Raw genomic sequence first — 23958 nt, forward strand, 5'->3', positions numbered from 1 at the left:
GGGGCAGTAGTAACCAGCAGCACACTTGTAAGATGGGAAACTCCCTTCTTGAGAGCACGGAGGCAGAAAGGGATCTTAGAGTCATTCCTGACTCCAAGATGAACGTGGGCCGACAGTGCGAAGTCACAGTCAGCAGGGCTAACCGGACCCTATCATGCATCCACAGGTGCATCTCAAGTAGGGCCAAGGAGGTGATTCTCCCCCTCTACGCAGCATTGGTCAGGCCACAGCTGGAGTACTGTGTCCAGTTCTGGGCACCCCACTTCAAGAGGGATGTGGACAACATTGAGAGGGTCCAGAGGAGGGCCACCCGCATGATCCGGGGACAGCAGGGCAGACCCTACAACGAGAGGTTATGGGACCTGAACCTGTTCAGCCTTCACAAGAGAAGGCTGAGGGGGGACCTGGTGACCATCTATAAACTCACTAGCGGGGACCAGAAGGGTTTGGGGGAGACCTTGTTTCCCCTAGCGCCCCCCGGGATAACAAGGAATAACGGCCACAAGTTGTTGGAAAGTAGGTTTACATTAGACATCTGTAAGAACTACTTCACGTCAGGGCGGCTAGGATCTGGAACCAACTTCCAAGGGAAGTGGTGCTGGCTCCTACCCTGGGGGTCTTTAAGAAGCAGCTCAATGCCTACCTGGCTGGGGTCACTTGAGCCCAGTTTCCCTTCTGCCTAGGCAGGGGGTCGGACCTGAAGATCTGCAAGGTCCCTTCCGACCCTACTTCTATGATTCTATGATGATTCTATGAGGCTTGTGTGGGGAATACAGATGCCTATCTTCCACCCTATGCCCTGCCACCACCTGCCTGTGGCTGACATATGGTCAGAGGCAAGATGCAGGGCTGGGGAAAAGGTTTGTACTGGCTTGGCTCTGGGAGAGCTTGGCAGCGGTGCCCATTGGACACTCAGCCAGAGCAGTCAGGTGTAGATCAAGTGATAGTGCACCTCCCTGTGAGGTAGGAGGTGCGGGCACAAAGGAGCTTGGGATGCCATAGGACAGCAATCTAATTTGAATCAATAGGGGATCTGGTACAGAAGTTTGATTCACCGATCTAACCTAAATTGATCAGATCTGAGTGCATATCAGATCAGGTCTATCTTAGACTAGGTTCTGCCATATTTAGACCTATGTGCACTGAAATTCTGTATGGTTATGGGTTTAGATCAATTGCCATTTACTTAGATTGCTCTATGTGTAATGTCTATACCTGGTCAAAGTGTTACATTTCCGTAAAAAATAAAGCTGATTCTCTTTTGCTGCTTTCTATTTTTCAGGAAGAGAGCATTATTCTGAAATCCTTTCTAAGCCCCATGCTTGGGGTTAGTCAAATAGAGTGCAGGTTGACTTACATAATGTATGGGTCAGTGGCCTCCTAGGGGTATTGTTTCAAGCACATCATTTTTCAGGAATTCCAGAACACTATTTATTGATATTTTAGAGGTGCACAAAAGCTTGAAACTCTGCCTATTTTTGCAGCTAATTTATTCCCTTGCTGAATGTTAGCCTAGCAACCAAACTGACTGAACTGGTCATATTTCTCACCATGGGTGAAGTTGAATGTTAGGGAAAGGTTCATTCTGAATGTCCTGCTCTAAAATTCACTGTGGAGAAAATTAATTTTCAATTCATGGGGGCAAACTTTTTCTCCTAAAGCCATCACTGAGCCTATGCTTTAACAGACCATAGAACAAATGTATTTTTAAGAAGACTGAGGAATGTATCAGAGGTGAGGAGGTATTTGGAATTGTGAAATGCTGCTTTAAAAAATCTATCTTTTCAGACCCTCTCCATATGAAGCCTACAGTCATTTCTCTCCTTTCTAGTGAAGAGATATTGATATGTCTAATTCAAATGTTGGGGATTTGGAAGAAAACAGAGAGACCACATAAATGAAGTTTCTTTAAAAGTTTCTTTTTCCCTCAGAGAGAATACAGCATACTCAAAAGTAGGCAGAAGGCTACCGTCTTCATTTTAATGCTCAAATTATAGTCTGTTTTCTAGTTCTGGATGATGATTCAGTACAGCAGCTAGGATAAGGGAGTTCAGGTCCATGGTTGGAGCTCCAAAGTGCTGCTATAATGCAATTTTTTAACAATAATTATTATCCTAATGGTAGCTTCAGCATAAAGTCTTCATCAGTCTTCTCATATTTACTCCATCTGGGGGATATTAACTTGAGCACCTCAGTTGCTACAGCACAGCTCGTAAGAGACAATCTTAAGTATGATGCGTATGTCTATTATGTGCACAGCTGTGCCAATAACTAACATATATTTCATTTTGTTTTCCAAAATACTGACTTCACAGGAAATATGATATAAAGGAAGACTCCTGCATTTATAAAAGGTTTTGGTTTTATTTATTAGCTGTTATTTAGTCCTGTTCTTCTATAGTGATCCATGTACTTAAAAATGGAAAGGTAGGTAGATTGATTCTTATTTTTCAGGTTTGAGCTAGGGGAAGGTAGTATTTTGTATGATTTAATGAAAATCCAAGACATTTCAAATGTCTCAAAGGAAGTTTCCAGAAAATAAGCACAGCCTAAGAATACATGCCACTCTCTCCAGCAAGCCTGGGAAATGTAGTTTCTTTAAAGTAAGCATGTTATGCAGTATGGTAAGAAGGAGCAAAGAGTAGTTCATTATAAAAGTGTATGCTGGCTGTGGTAATGTAGCATACAGTGTGAATGTGTGATCCTATAAAGACCGGAGAGAGGTAAGGAACTACTGAATCTAAGCATGCTCATGGTAAGGACCTTATTTTATAAATACCCCTCACCCCCTCATTACAAATATTTTGCAGATGAATTCCAGTATTCATAGGTTTACTCGTTTGAATTAATTTGTGAATTAATTAATTAAGAACCAGCACCGTTGTCCTTTTTCACATAATTCCAGAACCAAGCATGATGGATTCCATGGGTCTAGCATTTCTCTGTTCTAGGGTCTCCCAAAGATACTGCTTAAAGACTTACAGCAGAATTTCATCCTGAAGCTTACTGACTAGGACTGTCTTTGATACTTACTACCTATGGGCTTGTTAAATTCCTATGATCCAAATATTGGGATCTTAATTGAAATTCCATGCCTCTACCCTTACTCAGATGAATTCTAAAGAAATGTTACCAACACCTGCACCTTTATCTTTTCCCATATTCCTTTACTATCAGACTTATACTTATTACTTATATTTTAGAATGAAGGGACACCAGACAGAACAAAAGTAAAGTTGCCATAGGGGAGAAAGGTCACAGTGTGTTCATTTTCTCTGCACAAATTATGGCAACCTGAAATAAAACAGCTGCTGGCAGGTCAAAAGGATCTTGTTCATTTTATATTTAGATCATCCGTAAAATGATTCTGTTGGAATCTTGTCTCATTGAGCTTGTTGCTGTGATATTTTAACCATGATTCTCCCTGAAGTAAATAGAAAAACTCTTGCACTTAATAATTCTTTACAACACACAGAACCTTTAACATTCCTACAATAGCTAATTAGTTGTTTGTGCATAAAAATACTGCCATATGTATGCTTAGGAAGGGTAATAGCATGCATCTATTAAATATGCATACAGCTGTATCCTTAAAGTATAAAGAAGCTTCTAGTACTGAGAAAACAATAATCTTTTAATAATTATTGCTGCAACCAAGTTTAATAAGACATATCCACAAAAATTACCTTAGATTTAAGCACCTATATGCATAGATTGATTTTTATAGACCCTTGACAAACATTCAGGATACCAAACTTAATGTTAACCAAGATTTTGTACAGTAAAGTGCGTAGGCATTTTTCTCAGATAATATGTTGGTGATATCCATTTCATATTTTGTCAACCTGTGTGATAAAATGTTATCAATTTGTAGCTTAGAATATATAAGAATTTTTGCTGGATCCTTCCCAAATCTCTTGAGCAGCTTTCCAATAGAATTCAATTTTTCCCAGAGAGATAGGCTAGTTGGGCATGTGTAGACAAAACAGGGGCCCTAAAATGAAGCAGTGGGTTTTAAAAAACACTGCTTCAATCTAGGGCTGATTAAACCCCTGTGTCATGCACATACCCTGCTGACTTACCTGTCTCTCTGGTGGGGAGGGGAGGGTGAGCTGGCTGGAGCAGTCCCTAGCCTGCAGGAGGGGCTGGTGCTTCCCTCTGCAACAGTGACATCCCTGCCCCCAGACAGCACCCACCCAGTGGCACCCAGCTCAGGCAGTCCCGCCTACACATGGCCTTTGTTTCTAGATCTGAGAAGTTGTGAAGAAGTTAAGACGCATAATATATGTAGTATTTAGTTTAAATGGCTTGTATAGATTTCTAAAATTATTGTTTGTAACTTCATTTTCACCCTTAATTGCATTCAAATGAGCACTAGGATATAAGCACAGCACAGTTTAACAGCATACACAAAGAACAACAATTATACTGAAGCAGGCATAAACCTGATGTGGCCCTTTTGTGCTTCTGTACCACCTCCCAACAGGCAGCACTATACTGAAATAAGCAAATCATCAACAACAAAAATGTTTATATGTCTCTGGCCCCTGATACATCTTACATATATTAAACAATTAAGTTGTTAATCGTGCAATAAATTTAGACAAGCCACATGTGTAATTATCACATGATAAAACATGACTATCCAGCTATACAAAGAGCCAACCAGTAGGGCTGCGCAAAAATTCAGTAGCAGATTTGATTCAGAGGAGGTTCGGCCAGAATCGGGGACCAAATCTCCAAATCCGAAACTGAATTGGGAGACCAATTAAAAGCTCCGAATTGATTTGAAGCATCCAAATCAATTTGGAAATGCTTCGGAAAAAATTCAGCCACTTTGGAGATTTGGCCATAGACTAAACAGGCAGCTGACACAGCTGCCTCCAGCTGGTAAGTCTGTTGGGGTTGGGGGGGGAGGAGAGAAGGGGAATGGGGGAGTGAGGCGTTGGGGCTGGGACAAGCTGGCCAGCCAGGGCAGGGGGGGCATGTTACTCGGGAAGGAGAGTCGGAGCGCGGGATGTGGGCATGGCAGAGCCTCCACTCCCAGTGTTGATGTGGGTGCAGTAGTGCTGGGACCAGGAGCTATGCCCTCTTGCTGCTGAGAGCGAGCCTTGCCTGCATCGCACCCTCCTGTGCCAGCTGAACTGGGTGGGGGATGGGGCCAGGCAAGGCAGCCACGGGGGCTTCTCCCATGGCTCCCCACACTGAAGCAGAGGCAGGCACAGCCAGAGGAGCTGCATGAGAATCCCTCATGGCTGTCCTGCCCAGCCCCAGCCTCCTGGCACTTAAAAAAAATAAAAAATAAAACAGCCCAGTACTCATCAGCTCTGGCAGTGGTGATTAGGACCTCTGAGGGCTCGTGGAAGAGCCCCCCTGTGCAGTGAGGGCAGTGGGGATCATTTCCCCCCCCTCCCCACCTGCCACCCACACAGCAGCTGCCCCATGGCACAAGTGCAGTGTGGCACAGCAGTGTGCCAAGAACTGTCTGGAAGCTGGGGTTGCTCCACCTGTCAGCTGGAGCCCACCACCATTTAGCCCCAGCGGTCCCAGCTCCCAGACAGTGCATGGCGCCCTGCCAAGCCAGTGCCCGTGCCATGGAACATCTGCTATATGGGTGCCAGGCATGAAGGAATGATCCCACTGCCCTCACTGCACAGGGGGGCTCTTCCACGAGCCCTCAGAGGCCCTGATCCCTGCTGCTGCAACTGGTGAGTGAGAGCCTTTTCTTTTTTTCTTTTTTTTTTAAGTGCCAGGAGGCTGGTGCTGGCAGGGGATGAGGCCAGGCAGGGAAGCCAAGGGGGCTTCTCCCGCAGCTCCCCGCTCCTGGGGAGAGGAAGACACAGCTGAAGGAGCCAAGGGAGAACCTGCAGCCACCTGACTGTGCCTGCCTTTCCCCGATTGATCCGAATCTCTGAATCAGCGCCGAATCTCTGATTCTGATTCAGCTGAATCAAATGGGTACAGTGATTCGAATCACTGAATCAAATCACTGTCCTCTGAATCAGCCAAATGTGAATCAAACACTTCCCTATTCACACAGGCCTACCAACCAGCTATAAAGTTAGTGCTTGAAAATGTATAACAACTCCATACCTGTTTTCTCTCCAGCTTTAACTTGAATATGTAGCAGGGCCCTTGGAAATGTATCTGAAATATCTTTCTGCAAAATAAATTCCACAGGCAATACGAAGTGTATAAAATGTTATTGGCATGAATAGGTTGATCTGCCAATCATATTTATAGCTTTTCTATGTCTGAATAACAAGAAAGAATCAGAAAAGATCAGCTCAGTGAAAGCGGAGAATTTTCTCAGACAGAAGGGCTGTGCATGTCCATGTCTCCCATTAAAAATTGGAATCTTTAGCCCATTTATTCCTTTAGACAATCACCCCAGTATACAGCATTACCTGTTCTGCTACATATATCACTGCATATCCACCTCAACATATTCTATCCATACACAGTAAGAATTATAGGGGTTATGCATTATGTCTTGACTTGAGATTATCTCTAGTTTCACATTATTGCATCCAATCCTAACTCCTTTCAGAGTATACTTATTGCCATTGTAGGCAAATTCCTTACTAATCATTGAGCTCAGTCTCCAGATACAATGTCTTCTTCTGATAAAACAATGTCATTCAGGGGAAGATGAAACTGTAATTACAATCAGAGTTCAAGCTGGCAGGAGATGGAGCAAAAATTAAAAGTGCTAAATCTCTGGCATTTTGATTATCTGAAAACTCCCCAAATCTTGCAGACGGCTGCATTTAAATATGTAGCCAAGTGGCTCTCTATAAATCAAGTCATAATTGTTCAGAGCTTGGTTGCAGAAGCCACTGTCAATTTTCCACTCCTTGTGAAATTCTAGGCTTTGATTAAGAACTAAGGTATGAATAATGGACTTCCTTCCATTAAATCCATAGTCCACTAAGGGGAAACAAACAACAACCCGCCCCCCCCCCCCCCCCCCACACACACACACACCATTTTTAAAAGCTTTTCATAAAGAGCTAAGGTATTTAGAGCATTTATTTGAGAGGACTTTGAATTTCAGTCTTGGACATACAAGCTCTCACTTATTAAAATGCTGAAGTGATAAGCATAACTACTTTCCGTAATATCAATCTGCTCCTCAATTAGTGTCCATTGTATTCAGTCACATATCAATATTCACTAAGGATACTCACAAACATCTTAAATTCAGCTAATTTGGTAGCCTATTTTCCTTTCCCTATTATATATGTAACTGATATTGGTGGAAGGTTTGTGTGCATATGGTGCAGATAATGGACAATTTAAACTCTCTTTTCAGTTAATAAAATTATTTAAAACTATTTTTAGTGGTTTGGCTAATGGTCTCTTCTATCATGTTTACCTTTTAGAATGAAAAAAACATATACACAGGTTGCTTCAGAACACAGGAAGTTTACTTTCTATATGCAAATAGAAGTGCTTAGCAGTGATCATCATGGCTCAGAAGAAGAGATTTGAGAATTGTTTATATATATGTGGAGCATGAACTGCCATCCACTGAGAATAGTGGAAGTTTACTGTTAGCTCACATTAGTGCAGAAAAAAAATGTTTATATTTGGAAAGGAAGAGCATGTAACTCTCAGATGATAACCATGCTTGGGGAGTTTCTGGTTTTCTATTAAGGCCATGTACAGACATTCAGTTGCTACTTTCCCAGTATAAGCCACAAATGTACAGATTTTTCTCCCAGAGCAAAAATGGCCACTCCAGAGAAAAATAGCCCAGAAACAACCAGTGGGAAGTCATTCCCAGGAGAGTTTCTCCTGGGAGAGTGAATGTCTGTATATGTTCACTTCTGAGTGAGGCCACAACGCAGTCCTCCAGCATCCCAGCAAGACTGTGGGAGCATCTACCTGAAATGCTTTACTGCACAGTAGACTAATCTACTGTGCAGTAAAGTGTCACCATCTACATATGTGTGGCATTTACCGTGCAATAAATTTGTTTACTGCACTGTTGGCTAGTAAATACAGCTACTAGATTAACTATGCAGTAGTTACTGTGCAGTAGCTCCCGTGTAGATGTTGATCAGAAGCAAATTTCCCCCCAATCAGCCATACCAGCAGAGGGCTACAGGGAATAGGGGAGTTCTCTGTCCCTCGTCCTGGCACTGTTCAGCTCCTGGCTCTCCCTGGGAGTTGATCAGCACTGGGGCGGGGTTGTTTTCTGTCCTTTTTATAGGGGTAATCTAAAGTCTTCCAAGCACTACAAAATACACTTGAAATTATAATGAAATAAATACAGTTTGGATTTAAACTATCAAGAGGATATGGTGTTAAAAAGGATATCCATCTTTAACTATCATAATAGGTTAGTTTGTTTAAATTATTTCACCTAGCCTAAGAAAAGTAGTTTGATCTACTATTATATAACAACACAGCCTCACTAGCAAAGCATTTGCATAAAATATGTAATCCACATCTGGCTGTTTAAATTGATGACTGATTTCTGCTGACAGATCTTCCCTCCTCATACTCCTTTAAACAGCATTAATTATTCCTGTTTCTAGCAAGAATAATGTTTATAAAAGGTTTGTGAATAGACTGGCTTCAGTTGAAAATAGGGAAATCTTTTGTGCCATATACAGTGGTCACTATTACTTTTTCCATTACAAGAACAAGATAACATTTCTGGTGGCAGTTCTTTTTAGAACTTCAGCGTTGTGAATCTCACTGCAAAGTTGCCAAAGTTAACATAGTATGCGGCACCTGTACACATGCTCTGGGTTGGGGCATTTTAATTAGAGTGGCTCTTGGGAGCGTCTCATGTATTCAGCTTCCCACATTTCAAAATGGCAGCGGGGGGGTTTTAACTAAAGCTTGTTTGATGTGCTTTAGTTAGACTGCCCCCTCTGCCATTTTGAAGTGTGAGGGTGCAGAGTACGTGACACTGCAGCACACTGGAGCATTCTGATTATAATGGTCCAATGGATTCTAATCCATTGGACCATTGGATTCATTGGATCCATTGGACCAATGGATTCTAATCAGAATGTGTAAAAGTGCTCCTGAACATGGATTTAGGAGGCCTAAACAATAAAAAGACATTGAGAAAAAAATCTGAGGTACATAAACAACTGTTAGTTACCTAGGAGCTTGGGACTAAATGAGGTTAAAACTGTAATCTAAAAAGGTATAGGTAATACTACTAAGAGCTAAGACAGTTATACATAGCAAGACTGAAAGAGAAAGACTTGAGAAAAGTACTGCAGATTCTGAAGGGCATATATTACTCTAAAAGCATCAAGGTAAAACCTGTTGCTTGATTTTTAGAAAATGCTGGATAATTTCATTGTAATTTGAACCAGAGTTTTAGCTATGGAAACTGCACTAATAATCAGTTAATATAATCTCATATATTGGCAGGAAAAAGGATCCCCTGCAGGAACAGGAAGGATTTTTTTTTTTATCCTATGTGTATAGCATTGCACTGTTAGCAACATATATTATAAGAAGCTTTTGCCTGCAGGCAGAATATAATACTTGAGTAGGTGGAACAATACTATGGCAAATCCTATGATCCTGTGAAATGTTCAAAATAATTGATTTCTTATTTTTTTTTTAACAAAGCACTGAGTAGGGAATTTAGCTGCTTGATTCCCATTAAAGCTGACCAAGAATGTTTCACTAAATGTTACAGGGATTTGTAATTGATTTGATTGAGTTTAATTGATTTACTTGCTCTATGGGCAGGCTTTAAAAGGAGCACCTGAATGTGCCTAGGAAGCAAAGAAAATAATAAGGAGCTTTATAAATTGTCAGGGTTCTGCTGCAAAGCTGCATTGTTTTCTTTCTCCCCAACCCCAAAGGATTATTTTGTATTGCTACTAAGATTTTATTTTTTATCTGAGAACATCTATTAATTCACATTATTGAAGACCACTATTGGTTTTCACAGTGCCACAATTACTATAGGTGCTATTTAACATGGGGGAGAGGGAAGACTGATGTAGGTTTATATTTCTGAAAGTCACAGAGCTTAAAAAACCAAGTCTTAAAGCCAGGATTTTATAATATCCATATGCATTTGTATTATAGCTGCATGAACAAATGGTTACTTTTTTTGAATATTTTCCCAAGTCCCTCATCCAGTATGAGATCTAATACCTTATATAAAGTACCATTAATAAAGACAATACCTATTTTTTTTCCCTTTCAATAACAAGCTGTAAGAAATGAAGCAAAATGTATTTTGAGGGTGTCCTTTTCTTAAAAAGTAGTAATGCAGAGTGAGATACCTTTACAAATACTCCATGTTGGACTGGAGTATTGCAATGATATAGTTCTTGGCTGGGAACCTTATGTTTAATGAGCACTATATGGAAGTTCAACTGTTGCAAAAGGAAATGGTTTACCTGTTTTGTTGTGCATTTTACTTGGTGCATATTCCACCTTTCTCTGCAGCCTGAACCAATTTCCACTTTATTTCTGGGAACATTTTAAATGGCATTCTGAAGCTCTAAAATTGGAAGATGCTTTGAGGTGTGAAAGTGAACTTAAATTGTTTAGAGAAACTTCCTGCAGAACTCCAGCTATTCAGGGAAAACTCACCACAGTCACCTGCTGCTGAAGGCAAAGTTTTACCATTTGTTACAAAATTACAAAAAAGCAAGAGAGGAGATATCAGAAACAGCTTTAGTTGTGTCAGATGAGAAATTCACTCATAGGCATGGTATAGGGAGGCTGGTCAACTTGATTCTCCAATGGGAATATCTTTGAGAGTACTTGAAACAATCTGATCCTCTGCAGCATTCAGTTAGGCCAAAAGGAGTGTAATCAAGCTGTTAGTGCTCCTCCTTGTTCTACTACTCCTTATCTATGTTGAGGTACAGTAGAAAATTGAGTAAAATCTTGTGGGTATTTTAGGCCCAATTCAGGCCAACTGAATTCAGTTGAACCACTCACCTTGAGATTTAAATCAAAACTTTATAAAGAACAAGAGCTCTTTTTGTATGCCTCATCGGTTGAGAGCAGGTAAAATCCTCAGATTTAAGGCAACAGAAATCTTTCAGTGCAGTGACCTTAAATTTAAATGTATTTGTCTCCGTCATACTACAGCTTTAGCTTTCTAACCATAAAATACATTTTTTTTCTATTCAAGCTGTGTCCTGGTTTTTAATAAATGAAAAATAGAGATCTTGATTTCTCTTACTAAGATTTCCTAGTGCATTCAAATCTGAGTGAAGAGAATGTTTCTTCAGCTTACTGGTATAGTATCAAGTATCAGCGAGTCCTCTGTCTTGTGAGAATCAGTGCATGTTCTGTCTCGTGCCATTGAATTGTACCTTCTCTTTGACATAATTGTACAATTCGTGTTACTTTATGTTCTAATCAATCCAAGCTGGCCAAAACTGCAATTACAATCAATGCTCATATCGACAGAGACAGAGCAATAATGAGAAACTGCAGATCAGTAATAAACATGTTTTGGTGTTCTTTTAACAGCTTGCAATAAAGAAGGGCTAGTCCTATTGACTAACTCATAAACTATCTGTAAGCTATTTTCAAACCCTAAACAGTCAAGAGTATCCCAAAACAAACAAAGCAGATTATTTTGTGGGAAACAAAGTATATTCAAAACAGCTGGCTCAAACATTACATTTCTCTAACACCTGTGACTTGCAGCCATGCTGTGATCCTGCTAGATCTTGCAACCTGACTTGGCCAGTTTTTTGCCTCAGAGACTCTGAAGAGCACCTTGCTCATTACAAGCAATTCAATAGAAAACAATTTACCTTCTGGGTCAGTACTGAGGTAATGATATAACATGAGGTTAGAGCACTCTCTGGTTTTGTATTTGCATGCTGCACCCTGCTTGGAATAGCTAGGTTAATGTATGGAACGTCTCTGTTGATTATGGTTGCACAGCTGTACTGTTAGGAAAGCAGATATCTTTGCCTTTTTACTGTCGTGTATACTCCATTGGTGATCTTTGTGCCATTGGTAAGGGGATTTTGAATAGGTTTTGTGCCTTTAATTTTCTGGTTCTCTGTCACTTAGGTACAAAGATAACAGGTGCTACAGTATTATAAACTAAATGGAATGAATGGAGAAATAGATTAGTGAGAGAAATACATTCCTGTATGGCAAAGTTACCTTCAATCTGTACCGAGAATTATCCTTGAGAGGGATGCAAGCACCAGGTTCTTTGTTTCCCTCAGTTACAATGAATAGTAACTTTAAAATTATGTTTGTTACATTTGGGGATGATCAGCACAGAAATTATATAAAATGAAATGCATTTGATCAGTATACCTTTAATATATTGGATAATATTTTTGATTCAGCAGAAGACATATTTGAATCAGTTGGTGAGTTTGATTTACCGTAGGAGATCTCTCTTTTGATAGATGATGCATCTTATTCAATATTCAGTAAGTAATGATTCAATAGGGGATGCATCTGATTTGGTGAGTGAAGTATTAGATTTGATTTTGAATAATTTTTCCTAGTAACATATACATTTATTTTAATAACTGATGTATTTATTTTACTGTGAAGTGTGTCAAATTCAAAATATAATAATCTTTCTTTGATGGGTGTGATTTTTAGATTTTACAAGTAATGCATATGTTTCAATTAAAGGTAATATAAAATATTCATTACACCTTGTCATGAATTCACAATCCTTTCAAACCTGTCTCAAATGGCACCTATGATGGAAGTCTGCAGTGGCTTAAATGTTAAAGAGATTGCTTAGTGTGGAAATGGAAGCATATCTTTTGCAGAAGCTAGTTAAATACCATTATTATATAGATGTAGGCAGTTGCTATTGATAAGGTTCCATTTATACTGTGCCTAGCACAATGAAATTTCAAATACTATAATAGTGACATAAATAACAATGTATTAATAAGGCATAATAAGTCAAGGGCTGCTCCTACTCTCAGTCATTTCAACAAGAGGTTTTACATTGGCTTCAGTGGAAGCAGAATTTGGGGCTCCATACTTTCTATGTTCTACCATTGCTAAAATTATTTCAGTTTTTCCTTCCCTGCCCAGGAACACAGTGGCTTACAGAGTTTGTGATGGCCTTTAATCCCTGCCCAATCAACCAGCCACACAATGCAATTTGTTGTGTCTTTTCAATAGAGGCCAACATAAATTAGGTTTTAGCTGGCATCATATTACCCTTGTTTTAAGTGTTTAAACTTTATAGGACTAAAGGTTATCTCCCTAGATGCTTCTTATTTTATTTAGTAGCATGCTATGAACAAAATTATATTAGGTTCAACCCTGCCTGCTCTTTTCTATCTTACTATTCTTATTTAATATAGAATTATGGCTACAAGGAAGGGGGAAAGAACAGAGAAAAAGAACAGTTTTATTAACAGGTTTTAATGCTAGTATTGTGCTATATACAAATATCCAACTAGAAATGAGAAGCCGAATGAGGCCTAAAGGAATCTGAAACAAAAATTACTACTTAAAGAACCAATATTACTTACAAGATTTTTCAAGAAGTTATAAAAACCATACCATTCGTATCAATCATTTTACTCTGTTCTAGCTAACTTGAGAGCCTTGGGTTCTATTTCTTGTTTTGCTTCTGGCCTCCTTGGGTAACCTTTGTTGCTTTGTCTCAGTTTCCCCTTCTGTAAAATGGGAATACGGATGCTACAGTTCTTTGCAATCTACTGATCAGTGGTTGGAGCTCTACTGGTAGCTAAATAAATAAATACATATATATATATAATGCCAATTAAGCAGTTACCATAAATAAGGGCCAAATAGATGACAGCTGACATCTATTAATGTTCTCTAACACTGGATTTTGATTGTGTACAAATGTCCAAAAATAGAAAAGGAAGAATAACATAGGTTTAAAATAAACTGAAATTGTGATAGAAACTAGGGCTGCGTGAAGCTTTGGGTGGTGATTCGATTTGGAGGAGACTTGGCCCAATTCAGTGGCCGAATCTCTGAATCCAAATTGAAACAGAGGACCAATTAAAAGATCTGAATCAATTCGAAGCTCTCTGAATCTTTGGAAAGATTGGGAAAACTCCTCTTGCTTTCTAAAGGCTTCTCTTAGCTAAGCCAGATAGAACTGTCCTCAGCAGACTGTTTTGCAGCTCCCTGAATTCACTGAGGCATACTGTACCCTGGCTGTACCCCAGCCCTCAAGAAAAGCCTCCTGTACTAAGAAGGAAAGGCTTGTAGTGATATAGAGCCAACAAGGTGGCTCTGCACAAGGCTTTTTGTCTACATCAAGGGAATTCTTTTCTGATTCTTTAGAGCAGATTTCCAATCCCTTTGTGCCATCAAATCATGCAAATGGGATAAAGCTAGGGACCAGGACCATCCTGAGATTTTAATCGTCAATCTATTCACCAGATGACTGTGGAACATTCATTCCCTTTTGAGCAAGCTTCTACTCGGACTTCTATCACCTTTTCTAATTAACTGACTTCCAATTTTCCTCTGGAAATGTCTAGGGCTGTGTTTTCACTCTTGGTCTGCACCCAGTGGCAGGGATATCTCGTTGTATCTTTTGTGTTTTGCTTTGTTACATTTTTTGATATGTTCATAATCAGTTTGCTATTCATCTAGCAGTATTTGAATTGCAAATTGTATAAAACACTATTTAAATAATCTAAAGCCTCATACGATTCAATATAAGTTTAAAAGCAGTCCCAATAATTTTTCTATAAGCATTAATTTTGGTAACAGTATTGTTCACTTACATAAGGTAGCCAAGTTTTTGGGTAGCACAGTCCTCTTTCCCAAGCCTCACTGTGTAAATGTGAGGTCAGAGGAAGGATATTGTGACACCCAATCTATCCCAACCATGCATTCGGTCCAGTAAAAGATATAACTCCCAAGAATTCTTGCCCCTCTCTTATTTCCTTGACCATGGTGGCAACAGCATCACCTCAGCACTACCATCTCTGTGGAGGCATTTGAATACAAATATAATGCAATGCTAGATGTAGATGGGAAAATACAGTGGCTTATAGAAAATTAACATTTTAACTTCTTCCTAAGTACCCAAGCTGTTAACATACCTGGACTGTTTATTGGATAATGCATGCTTTTGTTGTTACGAATTAAACATGAAAACAAGCATGCTTCCTTTAAAATATTATCTGACTTGTTATATTGCATAACACTGCGTTATGCCATATCACATTGGCATGATAGGCAAGTGAAACAAGACAGTTCATGCTAATGAACAGGGAAACACAGCAGTGTGCTAGCTGCTAAATTCACTTAGGGTATTTCAGAACATTTGGAGGTATTATAAGGTAGACAGTTATTGTTGAGCATAGCAGAACAAAAATGAAATAAAGTAAAATATAATATTTTTGCCTCTGTTTTAACCAACACATGAAGTATTCCCTCACTTGATAAATACATTTAATGTTTGTCAAAAAAAAAAAAAAGTTAAGATGTGCTGTAGGAGTATTCAAATTAGGATACAAGGAACAGATCTGAATATTAATTGGAAATACATTTCATCACAGCGTATTCTGTCTCCATGGTGGTTTCCACTACCATTTGCCTGAATATTCTCTGATTCTATTCATTGCTTGCAAGAAAACAAGCTGTGTTATTTTTCCTTTTGAGAATATGGCCTGCTAGGAATAATTAGACAGAGTTGTAGTAAACAACCCCCTGTGGAAATTATTAATTTAATTGAAAGAAAAATTTGTACTTTACGATTGTTCTGGCCATTGTGAATTATACTGGCTATCTCTAGCCAGACAGCTCATATTTTGAGTAAATAACATGAGAGTCTCAAAGTGTCAGTGTTTATTGTTTTCCAGATTCCTAGCACACTTTTTTTTTTTTTTGTTAATGCTGAGCTGTTTATGATGTAAGGCTACTTTAAAATTAAGCAGGGTTTCAGATTTCTTTGGAGCAGGTAGCATTGGATTTTCATGACACCGTAGTATTAGTATTGCTGTGCTGCCTTTGTGGACTGACAGAAGCAAAACTGTAATTTTTGTTGATGCTATATTTTATTTTATTCTTTTTTAATTTGTAAATTAGAAGTGGTCTTTTTTTCTCCTTAATTTTTTTTTATAACTATCTGATAGGCTTAGCCCTTTTTTCTATTTGCATACAAACAAAATGTTGAACTTTACCAGTTAAGGTCCCAATTCAACAAAGCCCTTATGCATATGCAAAATGTTAAGTATGTGATTAGTTGATGGGAAGTCAAACCATTCTATACCTCCTCTGCTATATGGCTTTGGAAACGACTGAAACTAAAAATGTCAACTATTTCAACAACACTTTCAGGTTTCAACAGCAACAAAAATATACTTACATAAACTAGTGTTTCCATTTACAATCAGATTCACTTTTTTTTTCTTCACAATAGGCCATTGTTACCCAGGAAAAACAAATCTTCAGTACAAGCAGCTGTAAAAGGGCTTCTACAACCCCAAAGACAGCAATTAAGTTCTACTTGATCAGACCCTGTGCTTTGAAAATTTTAATAGCATGTTGCATGTTCAATTACCTTAATAAAGTTTCACCATCTCTCCTGCTTTCTAATACTCATTAGCTGTCTCATATGAACAAAAAATGGGTTTAACTATCATTACAAGTAAGTTAAATCGCAATATAGGGTCGCTGCACAGATTCAAGGACATTCCCGTTCTTGTTCTGGGACTGAGGTTAGGTCGGGTGATGTATGTCCTTTATTGTTATTATTGACTATGCAAAGATCTCTAATTGCTAAACGCTCATTTTGATTATTTTTCTCCTAACTTTAAATACACTTCTATGGGCAACTGAGAAATATAGGGTTTCCTTTGAAGATTTTATTTGAAATAATGTTTTTTTCTTTTTAGAAGACTATAATATAATTTCAATTCAGTCCCAGCTTGGAGCACAGCCATTTCTCCAGAGTCGAGTCAAGTTTAGTCCTCATAACAACGTGTAGAGATTCCACAAACTTCAGGCTTTTATCTCTGTAACAAGGACCCTTTTTCCCAACTATAAGGGGGGAAAGGGCTCTTCAGAAGGGACTGTTTAGACTGGAAGGCCTGATACTGGCAGAAATATAAGGGAAGGACTCCAAGAGCAAAGGGCAGAAGAGCAGTGCAGGAGTTAGGCTAAAAGGAGGCTGGTCCCTGGACCTGGGAGAAACCTGAGCAGGATGAAGGAGGCCTAATAAAGGTTAGGCTAATGAAAGCCAAGCCAAAGGACTTTAAATAGGGCTGAGAATGGCCAGCCATGACAGGAGACTAGCAGAAATCACTAGAAACTAACAGAAAGGTGTGGGGGAGGTATAAGGGGAAGTAGAAGGCAAACTTTGAAGGAGACCTTGTGAAGCATCACTCCTTAAGGCAAGGCCCTCTCTTGGTGGCCTGACCACTAAAAGAATGGGAAGACCCTCTCCCAGTGGCCTAAACACTAAAAGGAAGACAAGGCGTGGCAGGAAACTCGGAGAAGCTAAATTAAAGGCTTGGACAGTGGGGGCCAAATGGACTGTACTTCAAAGTAAGGAGCTGTTGGTACTTGCTCTCAGTCCCTAGTGTGACTATATAGTCCCTTGAGAAAAGAGCAGTAAAGAGACCTTTGATTAGAAATGAGCAGTTGTCTACCTGAGATGCTTTACTCAAGATTGGAGCTGATTATTGCACAGTAAGCATCACCATTTACACGTGCTTACTGTGCAGTAATTGATTCTTATCATGAGTAAATTTGAAACCTCCAGAAGGGGGCAGGAGATTGCTCTCTGCCTTCAGTGATGGCACTGGATTTATGACCCAAATACCATGTTCCGGGTAGACCCAAACCCTCAGACTGACCTCGACTTCTCCATCTGATTATAGGTGAACTTTACTGATACACAGTGATAACAGATAAGAATAATGCAGGCAAGACAAATAGTGCAGGTTAACACCCAGGGAGAGCCTAGAACTTCCTCTGGCTGTTTTAGCGGCCTGGTGCAGGGCTGCAGGGAGCAGGAGCAATCTGCTGCTAGAATGCTCCCACATTCCTGCATGTGTAGAAACATGTCCAGGAGAGTTTACTCTGAAGTAATTTACTGTAGAGCAAACTGCTCATGGATTATTTGCACATGTAGACATGCCCAGTGAGTCTTTCCTAGCTGAAACTCACTGAGCAATTATCTATGAAACTTTTGATCAAACCTAGGCTGAATTTTGTGTCAAGAGTGAAAGGAATGGATCTTGGCCAAAGACATGCAAAAATTGTTTTCATTCAAAGGCAATTTTTTTCCCAGTTGCTTGCTATAGACAGGTCTAACCATCCCAGGTTAGGTGTATCCTTGGCTAGGACAGTTTCATTAGCAATGATCCTACCTTCAACAGGAGGCTGGACTAGACAACTTCAAGAGGTCCCTTCCAGCCCTACTTTCCTATGATCCTCTGGACTGAATTACAGCCAGGGACTACACCCTGGGCAGCAACTTCAGCAGGGATAGGACTGCCTGCAGTGACTGAGGCAGATGGTCCAGAAGCAATGACAGCTGCTATTTCACTCCCTCTGAATGAGTGTCTGGGGCAGGCCCCCCAATCACCCACTACTCATTACACTACCACTTGTGCCATAGGATTTCAACCAGAAACCAACCAAAGCTCTGTAGTTTTTACTGCTTGCTTGTAGTTTTGTACAAAGTCAAATGTCACTCAAGGGATCTTACTCATGGTTTAGTCCCTTGTTGTTAGATCAGGTGGATCTTTAATTGTTCATAGCAAATGGATGGGACCAGTGAAGACCCATCATTGTAAACAGGCAGTTGAGGCTTGGGTGGCACAATTCAATAAAAAATTAGCAATATTTGATACTAGTAAGGATCATCACTTTATGGTTGTTGGATCTTTTCTCCCCTCCCCTTGAACCATGGAAATTGGAATAACAAATACAGTGAATTCAAAAAAAGAAAGAGAAAAAAGAAATCTAACTTGGAATTCATCAAATAAACAATATACTATGGTTAATTCATCAAGATCTGAATGCTTCCCTACTGTTCCACTTTTGGCTAGCTCATAGATTCATAGATTGTAGAGTCAGAAGGGACCCCAAAGAATCATCATGTCTGATCCCCTGCCCCAGGCAGAAAAAAGACCAAGGTCAGACAACCCCAGCCAGGTGCCTATCTAGCCTCCTCTTGAAGACCTCCAAGTTAGGTGATAGTACCACCTCTCTTGGTAGCCTGTTCTAGATTCTGGCCACCCTTACTGTGAAAAATGTCTTCCTAATGTCTAACCTGAATCTACTGTCCACTAGTTTGTACCCATTTTTCCTAGTTATTCCTAGGGGTGCCCTGGTAAAAAGTGCATCTCCAGCTCTCTGCTGTCTTCCTTTGATAAACTTATAGGCTGCTACAAGGTCTTCCCTCAGACATCTCTTGTGAAGGCTGAAGAGATCCAGATCCCTCAACCTCTCCTCATAGGGTCCTACACGGAGGCCACTAATCATACGAGTGGCCCTCCTCTGGACTCTCTCCAGATTCTCCACAACCTTCTTGAAGTGCGGTGCCCAGAACTGGAACCAGTACTCCAACTGTGGCCTGACCAGTGCCACATAGAGGGGGAGCATCACCTCCCTTGATCTGTTATCATCCATTAGCAGATGTGTGACCAAAGTGTGATTGGCTTTGTTACACTGCCGGCTCGTGTTCATCTTGGAGTCAACTATGACTCCATGATCCCTTTCAGCTGCTCAGCTGCTGAGGAGGTCATCCCCCAACCTATAGGTGTGCTGAGGATTCCTCCTCCTTAGGTGGAGTACCTTGCATTTGTCTTTGTTGAATTGCATCCTGTTTCATTCTGCCCATTGGTCCAACCTGTCCAGATTGGCCTCTATCCACTCCCTGCCCTCTGGTGTGTTAACTTTGCCCCATAACTTGGTGTCAGCCATGAACTTGGATAGGGTGCTCTCCACACCCTCATCCAAGGCACTGATGAAGATATTAAATAACACCGGACCAAGGACTGAATCCTGTGAGACACCACTGCCCACCTCCTTCTAGGTCGAAAACGACCCATCCACCACTTCTCTCTGGGTGTGGTCCCTAAGCCAGTTTGCTACCCACCTGACTGTGTAAGCATCCACTCCACAGTCTGCTAACTTCCTTATAAGAATAGGATGCGAAACTGTATTGAAGGCCTTCTTAAAGTCCAGGTAGATGACATCTGCCTCAGCTCCAGTGTCAAAGCAGCGTGTGACTTGATAAAGTTTGTCAGGCAGGATCTACCTGTGATGAACCCATGCTGGTTTCTTTTCAGCATCATTTCCCCTGCTGGGCCTTCACAAATGTACTCTTTAATGATTTTTTTCCAGTGTTTTCCCAAGGATGGAGGTAAGACTGACTGGCCTAAAGTTACCTGGCTCATCCCTTCTCCCCTTCCTAAAAAGGTGGCACCACGTTGGCCCTTCTCCAGTCCTTAGGGACTTGGCCAGAGCACCATGAGTGCTCAAACAGCCGTGCCAGCAACTCAGCTGTGACACTGGCTCAAGAACTTTACTTCCAGGGTTATGTCTCTTCAAAGGAAATATGCTGTTAAAGCATTTCTAGAAATACTAATCAGTTCTAGAAATGTTAATCCACTGTATCTGAAGGATGTCCACACGCTGATGCTTTTTTAGATGCTGCCAGAACATGTTTTCTGCTTTTCCTAGGAATTCAGATAGATGCAAATTATGGACTGTGCTATATAGATTTCATTTTAGCTTTAACAGTTTCCTCTTATTCCTAATAGCACCCACATTTTGTATGTTGCAGCGTATTCAGTAGTTTTCATAAAATCTTTGTTGTTTCAAAGTAGAAGCTATTTTTAGTGCTTTCTGTACAGCAAGGACAGCTGGCAGTGCCCCAGGGTCATATCTATCTTTGGTGTGATCTGCCTCTAGTCCATCAGTTCCTTGGAGTGGAACAGTTTTCATTGTACTATAGCTGAGTTGGTCAGTTCAGATGAAGGCAGGCAGTCAGCACCATATAGAAACCAATTTTTTACCTCCTATTAAACTCTAAACACTAAAGGCAAGAAGTGCAGGCTATCTTGTCTTCTTCATTTCACTGTCATACTACCCAGTGAGCTGCCTACAGTGGAGTTCAGGACTCCATTCAAACAATGTATTACCTTGCTGTGCTATTTTATTGTTGAACTCTGTGAGGGCTGGGAGTGGTGAAGAGAGTAGGTGATGGCATTTAATCACAGGTGATCAGTAGTTGGTACTGGATCAGGTGAAGTGGGATGCTCAGGCCACCCTCTCAGATTACAGAAGATGAAGCACAGAATTCAAACTCTCTGAAACAGCTGAGGGCAAATTCTCTCTCTGCTATGATGGTGACCCGAAATATGAGTATCTTAGCTTAATAAAAGAAAGACACAAAATTTAATTCTGTAAGTCTGAACTAATACATTCTCTCTTCTTGCGTTCATGTGGCTATCCTAGAAGTAGACAAATAAACCATTTTGAATGTTGTGGGGGTTGCATTTGTTTGGCTGGTTTTACTTTTTTAAATAGAATTGCCTGGGTTTCTATTCAGAGAACTTCTGGTCTTCGTTCTAGCTGTTCATATGATGCTGAACTAATCTTTCACTTCAGGTTTTGTATTTGTGAATTTAAAAAATGTTTTAATAGGAGCTTAATCTTCAGAAACTTGCATGACCCATTGAGAATCTGTAGGGCTTACTGTTAATATCCACTTCTACCAGTGATGGTTCTCCATACTTGACACACATGCATAATATCATACACATATTTAGTCATGTAATTTATTTTCATAACTATGTTATTCCAATTTTCCATCTGAAGAAAGTAATGCAAGAGAAGAATCAGTTCCAGAATCAGAAATGCTCAATTACCATTCCTGAATGCAGTCACTGGCCAACTACATGTTCAAATAGCAGTTAGATTCATGAGGCACCATTTGCACATTTGTTTATTCACTTTTCACAAGCAGTTGTATGCACATTTGGTGTAAAAAGATCCTAAAATGATATGTCCAGAGTCATTCATCAAATTATTTACACAAGCAAGACTGGAAACCCAGTCTCAAAATTGCTATGTAACTTTTAATTATTTGAAAGCAAGCTGTTATAAGAAGAAGAATGTTTCTTCTATGTCCTGCTGCCTGTTGGGTTTAAATAAGTTTTCCAGTCTGCTACTGCCAAGATTCGCTATTGTTCTACTACAGAAAAAACTCACTATGAACTCGGCAGCATTGTCATTTCTAAAAGATGGGTATGTACTACAACAGTGGGACACATGCTTTAATAATCAAAATGTATTACTACCATAAAAATGTTGTTTCAGCTCTTTTTGTGTGAAGCAAAACAGTGGCACCCAGTGGCCAGATATGCTAAAACCCTAGCCATAAGCTTTTACAAACTTCTTCAATGGAAAGAAAAAGAAATTCGCTCCTGCATATGAATTGTTTTCTCTAATGCTCTAACTGTCCTTCTAAGAATAATTATTAATCTCCTAACAAATGTCAAAGTACTTCCTTGTTTTCAGATACACAAGGCCTTGTGTGAATTCAGGTATGGGGTAATCAGCTACAATTACTGAACTTAATATTAAGTCATTTTAAACAATGGAACTCTATTTTGTGGAACAGCATTTACATGTTTGTATTTTACTATTCGAGGGAAACCCTCTAACTATGATTTTATCGTAGCGTTTTTCATTGTTTATATATTTTTTTTCTCCAGAAACCAGTGTAGTATACATATTTCTTCATCACTGCAAGGATCCTAGAAGGACTGATGGCCTTGACCCTTTTAATAACTACTAAGCCCTGGCTTTCCATCCTTTCCTAGAAGACTCAAAGTTCTCATAAACCCATGATAATCCATCCTTCGAGGCTTTTAGGTCTTTGGCCAGTGGGGATTGTGGCAATTGGGATATTAGTATTTGTAAAGCAGTAAGTTAGTCATGAAGTGCTTCAGAATGCACATGCTGCCATGTAGCAGCTGCGCAGCCCAAGATGTCAGCATAAACTTATTTGAAACATTGTCTTTTTCAGCCTTTTCCTAAATGAGAAAAACAACACACATCTCAGCAGCACCAACTGAGTTTCTCTTCTGTAGCTACATGAGAGTACAGATGGTGTGGATACTTAACACTAGGCCAAATACGGGTGCTTCACTCTAACACTGTATGACCAAGGCCACAAAAGCCTTTGCTACTCAAGCTGAGTTTATTGCTTCTCTGATAGCATAAAACCAGCTACTTTTCATGTGATTAAAATGAATTTCCTTATGACTACATGTCATAATTTAGGAAAGAACAAGTAAACATTCTTCAGCCCTACCAGTCAGCTCAACCTAGTTTGTTTTCAAGGCTCTATTATGAAGAGAAGGCAGAAGATAGCATTTTCATTTTGTAAATGGCAGCAGCTTTACTTTTCTGCAACCTGGGGATAAGGGGTACCTGTACCCAAAGGCTTTTTGGTCATGTGGTCTTTGCCCAAAAGACCACATCTGAGCTTTGCAAAAAAGGCTTGCTTCTAAATCTGTTGTTATTCTGTTCATGTCCAAGAAAAGCAATTCTTTGCTTGGCTCTATGTCAAGGCACTGGATCATTATCATCAAATGTTTTTTGTCAATTTTTTTTCTGCAAGTCTGAACTAATTTAGATGATGTCAAGATCTTTGCTACCCCCGTGTTAAACAGAACACTTATTCTTGCAAGATCTTTCACACTCTCCCCAAGGCAAAGCAGGAAAAGAAGGTTAGTGGATGATTCAGTAGTTAAACTACTGACAAATATTTGATATGCCTCTAAGGCTTTACACTTTTGTATCTGTTAAATTTCCATGAGTTTTTTTCAATAGTTAATTACCCTCATGAAATATATGGAGCCTGCTCGCAGCGATGCCTCACTTTTAGAAATTTTTCTGACTGTCATTCTAGAAGTAAATTAATCAATGTGATGGGATTATCGCCCTGTGCCTTAGACTGTCTTGAAAAAGGAAAGAGAGTAACTA

This window comes from Alligator sinensis, unplaced genomic scaffold (assembly GCF_000455745.1).
Source record: "Alligator sinensis unplaced genomic scaffold, ASM45574v1 scaffold7_1, whole genome shotgun sequence".
Lineage (NCBI taxonomy): Eukaryota > Metazoa > Chordata > Crocodylia > Alligatoridae > Alligator > Alligator sinensis.